General features: G+C 39.8%; 1 long non-coding RNA gene across 1 annotated transcript; it reads right to left on the minus strand.

The window, feature by feature from the left end:
- Window positions 1-1,099: 1,099 nt before the first annotated feature.
- On the minus strand, window positions 1,100-12,492 carry LOC113460208 (uncharacterized). The gene is made up of 5 exons (XR_012582712.1): window positions 12,432-12,492; window positions 8,775-8,830; window positions 8,582-8,669; window positions 7,279-7,395; window positions 1,100-2,927 (listed from the first exon to the last, which is right to left on the minus strand). It is a non-coding gene; the product is annotated as an uncharacterized LOC113460208 (long non-coding RNA).
- Between the last annotated feature and the right edge of the window lie 420 nt (window positions 12,493-12,912).

Here is a 12,912-nt window from a genome sequence, read left to right on the forward strand (position 1 = left end):
TTGAATAATTTATTCAGTCCTCGCTTAAACTGATGTCTGAAATGTATTTTTTGCTTGATCTCCAACTAATAAGCCAATTATGATCAGCTTTAGAAGTTATTAACCAGGCTCCAGTTTCTATTTTTGCTACCTAATTAAATCTAATGCTCCTGGTGCTACAGTGACACTTTGGGCACTTAATGTGTTAATGTGGTTTTTTTTTTTGGTATAATATATATGCATATACATGTAGGTGAGATAATGAAAAAAATAAATATTTATTTATTTATAAATGCCAATGGCTACTTGCTTTTTAACTTGAAGGACCAGGATGAGCTCCAGTTGGGCTTTCAGGCTGTTTGGATGTGTCAGGAGACAATGTGGGAGTGAAATTGCTCAGAGGAACTTTCATTAAGCCTCTGCTACCTGGTGCCCTGGAGGTGCCATGGATGTCATTAAATTAAGGAGGAAACAAGGGTGGGAGCACAGCGACATTCCCTGGACAAGCAGGAAACATTGGATAATAAATTCCCAGAGTTTTCTCAATTTTCTTCCTGATTTTCCATTTTCTCCTGATTTTAGAAATGGAGGAATTTAAACCAGTTACATGAGAGAAACAAACCCTGCAGGGAGTGTTCCTGTTCTGGTTTGTCTGTCTCTGCTAGGTGAAATCAAGGAAGAAGGCAAATTCTCTTTTTACAGGACTATTACCCACCATACTTACTGAAATTCTTGGGTTTGTTCATTCAATGCAGAGATATTTCACTAAAAGAAGAAATTCCTGGAACATTTCTGATTGGAATTGGCCTTGCACCTACACAGAGTTGTCTGTTACTCACCCAGACACTAAATAGGGTCAGTTAATAAATTAGTCCTGGACTAACCCATAATTTACCATGAGTAAAGGGCTGGAACAAGCAAGCAAGACCAGGACCTTACATGAAAGGAGAAAAAATGAGATATTTCCCCCCCATAAATCTTCATTCACCCCATTTTTACATTGAATAGAATACATTTTTACATTGAGAAAATCCATTTACACTCACAGAGATCACAGGAGACGTTCCTGGCTTCTCTTTGAGGCTGACAGGGACAAAATCTCTTTGGGACAGGACAAGTCCAAAACATGAGCTTGCCTTTGGGAGGCAAGACTTTTAATGGAGAGCACTGCTGTGAAAAATATTTATCTTTGCTTCCTGCCAAGGCTGTGAAAGGATTTGGAGTAGTTTCTGTGTAGCCAGTGGTATTGATGTTTAAATGATCAAAAACATGGCTTTGAACAGCTTTGTCTCCAGGCCTGGATAATTTCTTCTTCAGACACTAAACCAAACCATTGTAAAGCTGCTGAAAAAAGGGAAAAGAAGCTGCCATGGATGGACTCTTATGCTTAGAAATACTAAAAGAAAAATAATAAAGTCCCAGAGTTGTTGCAATGTTACAAGCTTTACTCTTTTTATCCAGAAAGGGGTTTATGTTTGGGGAGGATGGGACAAAACATGTCACAAATTCCTTCTTCTAGGAAGAAATAGCATTATTAGGTTCAGTGTTTCCTCAATAATATTTCTGAATAAACACACAGATTTCTGTATTGATGAAGCAACATTAAGAGTTATTTCATTTCAGTAATTTTTTTCCTCTTTTAAATTTTTTTCCTCTTTTAAATTTTTCCTCTTTTAATTTTTTCCTCTTTTAAACTCTCTCACATTCTTTTCCCTTGTACTAGATTTGTTCATATTGCTTAGATCATCCTGCCTGCTTTTCTTTCCCCCACTCCCTCTCCATATCTTCACTAAACCAACAAATTTGTGTACCCTTTTGCTTAATGTGGGCTTTTATTTTAGATCTCTCACCTTTAATTATGTCCCCCAAAGAGTCATTGGGGTGTTGGGGTTGACCATGCACCAAACCACAGGCAGAGCTCTCAGACAGCCTGGATTTTCTTCATGTCTGTACACCATAACCTAAAAACCACCCTAAACAACCAACCCTCTTTCTATATCTTTTTCCAAATTATTCAATGTCAAAAGGAAGGTGGAAAAGTCTACTTATAAAATTTGAGGAGCTTACTAGTGAAAAACTTCCAAAGGTAAATTTCCATGTTTGCAAAAAGAGATAATCCAAGTGTGCTGGTTTGATAAGGCTGATGATTACAAAAAGCCAAATGACAATGAAAATAAAATAGAGCTTTGAATTAAGACAAGCTAATTTGATTTCCCTTCTCCCACTGACTGGCTCTAATAACTTTTAAGGACAAAGCTGTTCTGCATGACCACACTGGGATTGCATCCCTGCTGAGATGTGAGTCCTCCTCTGCATTTTGGGTGAAATATAGTGAAATTAAAATGACTGATAATTGAGTTTGTAAAACAGCTTGGCAATCATGAAGGTGAGCCTGGCTTCCATACAGCCAGAGACTTGCTGGCATTAATTCTTGTTATATTAGGAGGAAAAAAGTCAATTCCAAGATAACGTTTGCTGGCTGATCTGAGGCCTGGCTGTCCTTACATTTTGTTTAGCCTGGCTGCAGATGTTTGATGGGATGTGGACAGATAATTGAGTGGAGGATCAAGTCTTATTCCTGGAATTGCTTCTAGGGCTACTGAAGTAAATTCTCTCAGTTCGATAACATCAAGAAAGCTTTAAGTAAATGAAACATCTTGTATTGTGGTCAGGGACATGAAAGGTACCACTGCAATAACCAGAGCAGTCATATTAGCAAGAAATATGCCAAAGGAAGCCAGTAGCATTCTCATTTGAAAAGAAATAAATAAAGAAAATTATTGGTATCAGAATTCAGGAAGGGAAAATTGATCCCACTTCTGAAATCCATAAAAGTGTATGTAGGAATAAAACATTTTAAATGCAGTTAACACTTGTAGTCACTATTTCCTTTCCACTGTATGCTGGAATCTGCCCGCCTCAGTCCTGTAGAAGGTGATAATTGCTTGCTGCCAAAACAAAAAGAATGGCAAATAATTATTTTTCTTGTATAATAATTCTTATAAGATATTATAATAAGAATAAGAATAATACAATAATATAATATAATATAATATAATATAATATAATACAATATAATATAATATAATATATAAATTAATAGACATTATATAATATATAATATATATTATATAATATATAATATATAATATATAATATATAATATATAATATATAATATATTATATATTATATATTATATATTATATATTATATATTATATATTATAATTAATTAAAAGAATAACATATTATTTATATAGGACCTGGTACAACTAAACATGTCCCCAACACAAATTCCTGCTCTTTCCTGGTCTTGGGACAAGGGTGGGAACTGAAATTCTGATGCAAAAGAGACCTCAGGCAATTGTGTGTTTATTTACTGGACTCACTGATTGAATAAGAATATTCCATTTCAACAGGGAATGAAGTCAGTAATATTTAATGAAAACATTTACTGAACTGTGAGATTTTAGCATGTTTTTTTTTTTCTCATTGCCTGTTTTGCAAATGTTAATGCGAGAGTTATAAATGAACAGAGGGCCAGCCTAAGCCATTGCTACTGCTTGTTAGAAACCAATTGAACACATGATTAAACAATGTACAAGCCTTGTTCTAATCCTGTTCATGGAATGAATTTTATTCCATAGAAGTATTTTTTTTATAGGAAGATCATATATAGAAAGCATGTCATGAGAGATTTATCAACAAACTCAATTAAACTAAAAGCCAGAATGCCTGGACTAGCAAAATTGTACAAGAGAAATTGCTTCATGAAGTTAATGGTAATGCATTACATCCAGTGATGATCCAGCCTTCCTTCTGATTCAGGCTAAGATTTAAAAGGGGGAAAAAAAAACCCAAAACAAAATCAGAATCCTTTTCCCTCTATAAACACAAAAGAATATGACCCTTTTAATCTTCACATGAACTGCAGGCTCATAAAGCTCTTACTAAAAGCAAATCCTGGGTGTTTATTGCTGGTAGGGGATAATGGATGGGCATGGGTGGGAAATGAAGGGGGATTTTCTGCAGCCACGAGAGCAGAACCCATTGAGGGCTCCATCCTTCCCCTTTAAGAGGTAGAAAAACCTGCTGAAGGACTGTAAATACCCTTTTCCCTGGTGGAAAATGAAAATGGGAGAAACACAGATCACAACTCATATTTATGTGATATTACTATTTATTGCTAATAAATAATATTGCTAATAGAATACAGTCTCTAATAAATGGTATGTTAATAGAATACAGTCTTTCTAATAAGTGCTATTGCTAATAGAATACAGTATTTCTTATTAATTACAGATAACTACACATCCATGCACTCCCCAGAGAGCTCATTGCAGCCTCACGGGGAGCCCCAGGGACACCAGCAGTGTGGCAGAGGCTCAGGGGTGTTGGGTAAAGCAGCCTGTCCCTCCCTGGCTGAGTTCTGTGTTTAATGCTGCTGAGCTCAGCTGCCTTTGGACAATTTCAGCAGTTTGGTGCTTTCCCCATTTTTGCAGGTTGAGCCAGGCAGTCCCCAGAGCTCAGCAGACCTTGGAAGGCTTTTGTGGGATCTCAGCACCTCAGTCCTGAGGTGCCGAGTCACCGAGAGCACCCTTGGGGGGCTCGGGAGTCCTGGAATGTTCCAGAAGTGTCTGGTGGCTGGACTTTGATCCTACACAGGAGACGACACCTGTATGAGGACAGGAGGGTTTCACCGGGGTGAATGGTGAAGGGATTGGTTAATTAGAGAGTGAAACACAGGGTTTAGGATTTCTGTACAGGGGGGTTTAGAGAAGTAAGATGGAGGAATTGGGGCGTGTCCTGTCCTCCTTCTTCTTCTTCTTCTCCTCCATCTTCTGTGGTGATGGTGGCACTTTGGGATTGGTCATTACTGAAAGTGCACCGGACAATAAGAATAAAAAGGATTGGGGAAAAATGATAAATATTGTACACGTAACTATGGGTATAAAGATAGGTGACTGTCCGGAGGGCAGGAGAGTGTGCTCATGGCTGGCTGCTGAGCAGAGCTCTGTCGGGCCGAGAGAAAATCTTTTAGATAAACAATTAATAAACATAAAGACCAAAAGAAGAACTGAAGCCTCTTCTCGTCCTTTGAAACGCGGGCTGCCCCAAGGCCACCCCGGGCCCTTCCAGGCCCTCCAAACAGCCGAAAACCGGACAGCTTTGACAGAACCAATTAGGTCGGAAAAGGCCTCTGAGGTCACCAGGCCCAGCCTCTGACCCAGCCCCACGGTGTCACCCAGACCTTGGCCCTAAATGCCACGTCCAGGCTTTGCCCAAACATTTCCAGGGGTGGTGGCTTCTCCACCTGCCCAGGCAGCCTCTGCCAGGGTTTGACAGCCCTTTCTGCGAGGAAATTCCCCAAATGTCCACCCTGAACCTCCCCTGGCTCACACTGAGGCCATGGCCTCTCCTCCTGTCACTTTTGTTGCCTGCAATCAGAGCTTGACCCTTCTCTCCAGTCTAAATATTCCCTCCACATCTCCTCATCCTCTCTTCGGGCACCTTCCTGTCCATCCCCACACATCAGCAGCTCTGGGCTCAGCTCACAGGACTTTGCACAGAGGGTCTGAGACCCCCTGAACTCCCTGAGGGCTCACACACAACTCTGTGTGATGGTAAAATGTCACCTGTACCCCTGGGGGCACACACAAAATTCTTTGTAATGGTTAAAATGCCACCTGTGTCCCTGAGGGGCACACACAGAATTCTGTGTGATGGGGAAATGCCATTTGTAGCCCTGGGGGTCACACACACAACTCTTGTGATGCTAAAATGTCACCTGTACCCTTGGGGGCTCACACACAACTCTGTGTGATGCCAAAAATGCCATTTTTACCCCTCAGGGGCACACACAGGGGGATGTGATGGGGGAAATGCCACCTGTACCCCTTAGGGGCACACACAAAACTCTTGTGATGGCAAAAATGCCATTTTTACCCCTTAGGGGCACACACAAAACTCTTGTGATGGCAAAAATGCCATCTTTACCCCTGGAGGACACACAGAATTCTCTGTGATGGGGAAATGCCACCTGTGCCCCTGGTAGGGTGCCCTGTGTGACATTCCCAGCTCCACACTCTGCACTAAAAGGACAATTGTCATTTAAAATCAAAATGAATTTCCCACTCCCTGCTGGATTAACACATCCACAGCCAATTTTGGGACAGGCACCTGAACTGAAGTAGTTAATGCATGCTGAAAATCCTAAAGAGCTTCCATTTGAATTTATTTCTCATTTTTATCAACCCTTTCTCCCCACCTATTGATGATATCATTGGTACTTGAGAAATAAAGGCCTCTGCTTTTCTACTGGGGTACAGCCAGATCTTGGCTTGCTCACACTATTCATTACAAGATGAATAAAAATGTTGATTTTGCTATTTGAGCTCTGCCTGCTTGTTATTTTTTCCATGTTAAGTACAGATTGCTGCCTGTTTGTTGAAAGACAAAAGAAAATCAATACAAGTGTTGAAAAGGAACCTTGAGTATTCAACTTTGCAAACAAAGTTTTTAAATAAGCACCAAGAAAAGTGGTAATAGAAAAAAATATGAATGCCTGACTTAATTAGCAGTGTTCACATGAGGAATATTGCTTTTTCAAGTATAAAGAACCAAGTGGAAAAAGAAAATAAAAAGTATTTTCAAGGAAACTAAAAATGGAATGATCCCATACATTTTCATTTCAGCTATGGTATATTCAATACTGATATGTCTTAAATTATTTGTTGACACAGAGAAAAATTAGGAGAAAAAAATGAAACTCTCATACTTAAAATATAAAAATAAAGCACAATTTTTATTTTAGTTGTTGCCAAGAATTATTGAATCACCTGTATAATCTTTCAGCTTCTTGCCTTTGAATATCTAAGAGCATTCATCTGGGCATTTTGAAGGTGAAGAAACTTTAAATAATTTATGATTCTCTCGGGGAAAAAAAATGGCAAGTCTGCAATCCTATGTTTTGGTGGTTTTCTTCTTTTTCTTTAAGCTAATTTTACAAAAGAAATAAAACATATGGATATATTCCCTGCCTGCTCCTGAATTAAGACACTGAGATAAAAATAAATAGAGGAAAAAAGTTGGATACTGGCTCATTGGATGGAACATAAATTAATTGTTTGGTTCTTCTGTATTAATGGCCATAAATTTCACATGGATTTTCTCACTGATTTCTAATTAGTTGTAAGAATATATTTTATATACCTGAATTGATATCACTATATTAAAAAAATACTGAGTGTTTTTAGGTAAGGAGCAAAACACATCACTCACATGAGAAAAAAACTTACCTAAAAAGTAGAATTAATGATGCCTGCTTCCATCTCACACATAATTTCAAAGTTGCTTGCCAGGACAGAGCTGCCCAGCACAATTAGACTTTCATGTACTAACGAAAGCAGGAAGAGCTGCCAGCCAAAAAAAAAAAAAAAAAAGATAAGCCAATCAATGCTGAAATACAAAATACAAAAGAGTTTTCTGTGAGATGAGAAAGGCACATCCAAGGAGGAGCTGGGGAAATAAGAAGCCACTGGTGTGGGTTTGTTCATTGGCAGCATTTCCTAGGAAATCAGGGGAGAACAGGGAGAAGGACAGCAGCTATTAGATATTGATATTTACCCCTTTCAATTACAGCCTTGTAAATATTTGGATTCTTAAGAGAAGCAAGAGTGCAAATAAAGGGTCAGAAGAGCTCCAGTGATGTCCTACAAGAAGCTTTAAGCTTCAGCTCTCTTTCCCAATCCTTTGTCAATTTTTCATCCTCCTCCCACTTCTCCAACCTATTTTCTTATAGTATTGAACTGCAGCTATTGAATTCTTGAATGGGTAGGAGAGAAGCCTGCTCATACTTCCTATGGATATTTAAATAGGGAGCACCAGAATTTAGAAACCAGAGAATTGTCCTCTGGAGACTGGTGTGGAATCACGTAGAGAAGAGTGTTGGGTGTCTTTGGAGAGTTTTGTTAACCTCTGTCTTTATAAAGCTGACACAAAATTCTGGGCTTAGGATCAGTTCACCTTTTGGTGCAAATCAACAAAATTTGTCTGTTAGAGTCACTGGACTTAAACTGGTATCTCAAGACAGATAAGAAGAAAAGATATTTATCTAGAGCCGATCTTGCACAGAACAGCCATTACTGTGGTGCTGTAGAGCAGTGGTTCTGAACAATCTTCACAGAGCACTCAAAAATAATTTTTCCACATCACTTTCAGCCCCAGCCAGATTTAGCAGTTTCAGAGGAACGTGCCACCAATATGTACCAAAAATGAGAGAAACTGCTGATCCAGAAATCCTTTTAATTCAGGCAATTAAAGAGGTGCAGTTCTGAGCAAAGCAGTTTGTGTTTATACTCTACATGTTATGCAATTAAAAAAAATAAATCAAAAGCTCTTGGGGACTGTGCTTATTTTTTAATGAAATCAATGTCAGCATCTAGTTACTAATAAGAAACTCTCAATAACAGATCCTTGCAAGAAAGAAAGTTGTTTCAGCTTCAGGCTGATAAAAGGATTATTAGAAAACAGCTCTCTGTGTGAGTGTGCATGGCTGAATGTTTAAACAATCTGGAAAAATAATACTTTGAAGCCACTCACCTCAGGCTCATATAGAGACAGTCTGGTCCCACTAAAAGCCAGTGGGGATCTGGATCTAAATGTGATGGATTCAGGAGAAAATCTGGAACTGATGAAAATGGATGTAAAAAGGCCACTCACCCACATAAATCATCATTTTGGTCATGCTAAGGTTTTGGGAGAAGTTTCCACAGTAGTTTTTTTTAATACTTACCCACTGCCAGCTTGCTGGGATTTTCTGCAGTAGTAGTAGTTCTCCATGCACACTTACTGTGTAAAATAACAGCAGAAAAAAGGGCTGACATAATGAGTCATTACAATTTAAATCTTATTACACAAAGCTTCATTTGAGTCAATATGCACAGTGCAGAACTGCAGGGGTGCCTTTCAGCCTGGGGAGAGAGGAATGAGGCACAAAATCCCATTATGGGCAAGGGAAGGGACACAAAATTCTCATTATGGGTAAAGGAAGGGACACAAAATTCTCATTATGGGTAAAGGACACCCAATCCTCATTGTGGGGAAGGGAGGGGACACCCAATTCTCATTATAGGTAAGGGAGGGGACACCTAATTTTCATTGTGGGGAAGGGACACAAAATTCTTATTATAGGTAAAGGAAGGGAAGTGCAATTTTCATTGTAAGTAAGAGAAGGGACACAAAATTCTCATTTTGGGTAAAGGAAGAGAAACCCTATTTTCATTGTGGGTAAGGAAGCAACACCCAATTCTCATTTTGAGTAAGGGAGGAGACACCCAATTCTTATTGTGGGATACAAAATTCTCATTATGGGTAAAGGAAGGGACACCGCAATTCTCATTATGGGTAAGGGACACCCAATCCTCATTGTGGGAAAGAGAGGGGACACCCAATTTTAATTGTGGGGAAGGGATACAAAATTCTCATTATGGATAAAGGAAGGGACACCCAATTCTCATTTTGGGTAAGGGAGGGACACACGATTCTCACTGTGGGGAAGGGATGGACACAAAATTCTCATTATGGATAAAAAAAGAGACACCCAATCCTCATTGTAAGTAAGAGAAGGGTCACCCAATTCTCATTATGGGTAAACGAAGGGACAGACTATTTTCATTGTAGGTAAGGAAAGGACACTCAATTCTCATTTTGGGTAAGGAAGAGACACCCAATTCTCATTTTGGGTAAGGAAAAGGATACCAAATTCTCATTTTGGGTAAGGGACACACATAAGGAAGCAACACCCCATTCTCATTTTGGGTAAGGGACACACAATTCTCAATTTGGGCAGGAGAAGAGACACAGCCCCACCTTCTGTAATCCCCTCGTGTTCCCCAAACCCACACCAGGCTGTGGCTGCTCCAGAGAACACTCACAGCAAAATCACTGCATTCCAGACTTTGGGTTTATCTGGTTCAGAACTTTTTGGAAATGACCTTGCATTCACTCAGTACAAAAATATAATTGACAGTGATGATGAGTCCTAATTGCCAGAGGAATAAATAGAGGCTTTCAGAAACTGGGAAGGGGAGGAACATAAAGCACATTAGCATGGATCATGTATTTCCTCTGCTCTCATTATCTTTCCAGGCAGAATGCTGAATTTTCTCTTCCCACCCTCTCATTGTTGTCCACAGAAAGAGCTGTTACTGAACCTGCTCACACCTCTCTTGAATTTTAGGATATATTTTTAATTATTGCTTTTTAATAAACCATGATAGCTTATATGCTTATGGTTTTAGTTGCTTGCTTTACTAATGACTTGTTCCAGCTAATTAAAGGAAATCTCCAGGAAATCTCTTTTTTCTGATAAGTAGGTTGCACAAACATCTTCAAGGAGAATGCATCCTTCCAGACACGAATCTGTACTCAGAACTGCCAAGTCTGTTTGCACAGGCTGGAGTGCTCTGCTTGTAACTTCAGTTTTATTTCATTATTGTGGATTCATGTGCAGTTGAAAAGAGATATTTATTATTAATTACTGGGGGTTTTTGAAAGAGCGTCTTGTAAAATATTTTTAATGATGGACAATGCTACTGTAGATTAGAATCAGGAGTAGATTTACTGGGAATATGCACATCAAAAAGGGTTGAATTCCCAAAAAAATGCATCCTAACTTTCAAGTTAACAAAAGTGTTTCTTCTTTTAGTACTTCAGTGCAATTAAGGGATTTGATTTATGAATGTGAACCATCTGATCTTTCCAACTTTTAAATTTTTCCTAGTTTTTGCAGAAAAACTCAGTTTTAATCCAGATAGCTTGCACTGCTTACAGAACTTTACACTTTGAGAAAATATCCAATTATCAGAGCTTTATTTTGAAAAAACAATTTTGCAATTGTTTTTATCTAGGGTTTTTATTTAGATTCTCTTGTCTGTTGTGACAAGAGAATCTAAATAAAAACTCTAGATTTTATTAAAGATGAGAGCTACACAGATACTGTGTTTGAATTAGCTCTGAATAAACTATCAAGGCCCTCGCTAACCCCTCCCTGGGCAGGAAGGTGTGGGTGAGCAGGGCAGTGCAGCATCAGCAGGAATTCAGCTCCGTGCACCCCCGTCCCAGGGGCTGGCAAAGGCACTTTGGGAAGGAGCAGGATTCCCATTGTGGCCGTGCTGTGGGCCTGACAGAGGATTCATCAGCCATTATTGATCGGGAGGGAGGCATGGCTGGAGAGAGGAGGATTGATCTGAAGGCTCCCTTGGCTGAGTTAACTCTCGAGGGATCTCCTCACATCAGGATGGGGCACTGGGGAGTGACTGCAGGGATGGGAAATGAAATGTGCATCTCTGTCCCTTTGCTGTGCAGTGCGTGTGAAAAGCTCTGCCTTGCCCTGGGGATTGGTTTTTTTCCTCCCTCCATTAGCTTTCACAAACAATATCTTTGCTAAGTTTAGCATTCCTTGATTTTCCTGGGCAACTCTTCATGGAATTACAGAGCACTTTGCTCTGAGATGGCCTGGTAAAGGGATAAGGGACAAAGAGCTATTGACTTTCCATTCGAGCTGCAGATTTGTGAGAAACTGAGGGTGACAAAAGCTATCCACCAGCAGCCTGGCCTAGCTGGGAGCTCTCAGCCAGCCCTGCTGTCCCCAGGTGTCCCAGCATGTCCCCAGGACATTTCTGTGGTCACTTTTGCCACCCCTGTATGGTCACGGAGGAGCTGGGTGTTTGCAGGTCCCTTCATAATGAGAATATTCTGTCTCTGGGATTCTGCTCCTCTCCCAGAGGAATCCGCAGCTTGCTATTCCCAAAACAGGACCATGAGTTGGGAGGCCCAGGAGGATCGTCCTTGCTGAGGAAATCAGAGCCTGGCACTGCCAGCCCTGTGTTCACCCACCAGCTTTGCCCTTCATCTCACATCTGCAACACCTTTCTGCAGATTCCACAACTCCAGGCCTGGTTCAGTGACATCCACCTGAAACATTCCTGCAATGAACATTTCTCTATTCCTCTCGTTGTACTTTTCCTTTTTTTTTTTCTCCTTATTTTTTTTTCCCCATTTCTGTCACCTCCCAGGTGACCTCTCACGTACCTTGGTGGCCTCTCCTCCAACTCCTCGTTTCCCATGAGCTGCTGATACACCAAGTGCCACCATGGATTGGCTTCTGATCTCAGCTTTTCCCTGCACTTGGGGACAAACAGATCCATTCCTTGTCCTGTGCTGCTCTTCACAGTCTAAAGGTCCTTTCTGCACACAAGGCCATTGCAGGGTTTTCCCCGCAGTCTTCTTCAGGGAAAAATAATCACATTTTTCTTACCTGCTTCTCACTCCCTCTTGGTGGCAAAGAAAAGAAAGGCATTCAAAGGCAAAACTGAGAAGCTACAGTTTTGTAAGTATGCTTTGTAATAGTTTAAAATAAATATAAATATATTGTAATTTAGAATGTTACCGTTAAAAGCAGATTATCCAGACCTGTCAGCTTCACAAAGGAATAAACAGCAGATGAACTGAAATAAAGAATAAGCATGAAATTCAATGAATCTCAGTAGCTTAAAATCTCAAGATCTTTGTTTCAATACTTGGATTACCTTGTCTCAAGATCTTTATTATTTTAAGTACTTCGATCTTAAGAAATCTACATATAGGAACTTATTTTCCCATTTATTCTGCTTTACTTCACATGATGGACCACCAGCTGTAAATGGGAATTTAGTGCCAGGGACCAGACTGAAATGAATCTGAAGCAAAACTTCCTCAATGTGCATGGTGTTGTTATTGAGTTTGCATTTCAGGGTAAAAAATTAAATAATCAGACAGACCATGCCTCTGAAATTGTGAATCATGAGAAGGAAGGTGCAAACCTGCATTTACATGGATTCCTGTGAAGGGAACAAAAGAAATCACAGCCATTCTTTTAATGGTTAATCACA

Source organism: Zonotrichia albicollis, chromosome 14 (assembly GCF_047830755.1).
Source record: "Zonotrichia albicollis isolate bZonAlb1 chromosome 14, bZonAlb1.hap1, whole genome shotgun sequence".
Taxonomy (NCBI): domain Eukaryota; kingdom Metazoa; phylum Chordata; class Aves; order Passeriformes; family Passerellidae; genus Zonotrichia; species Zonotrichia albicollis.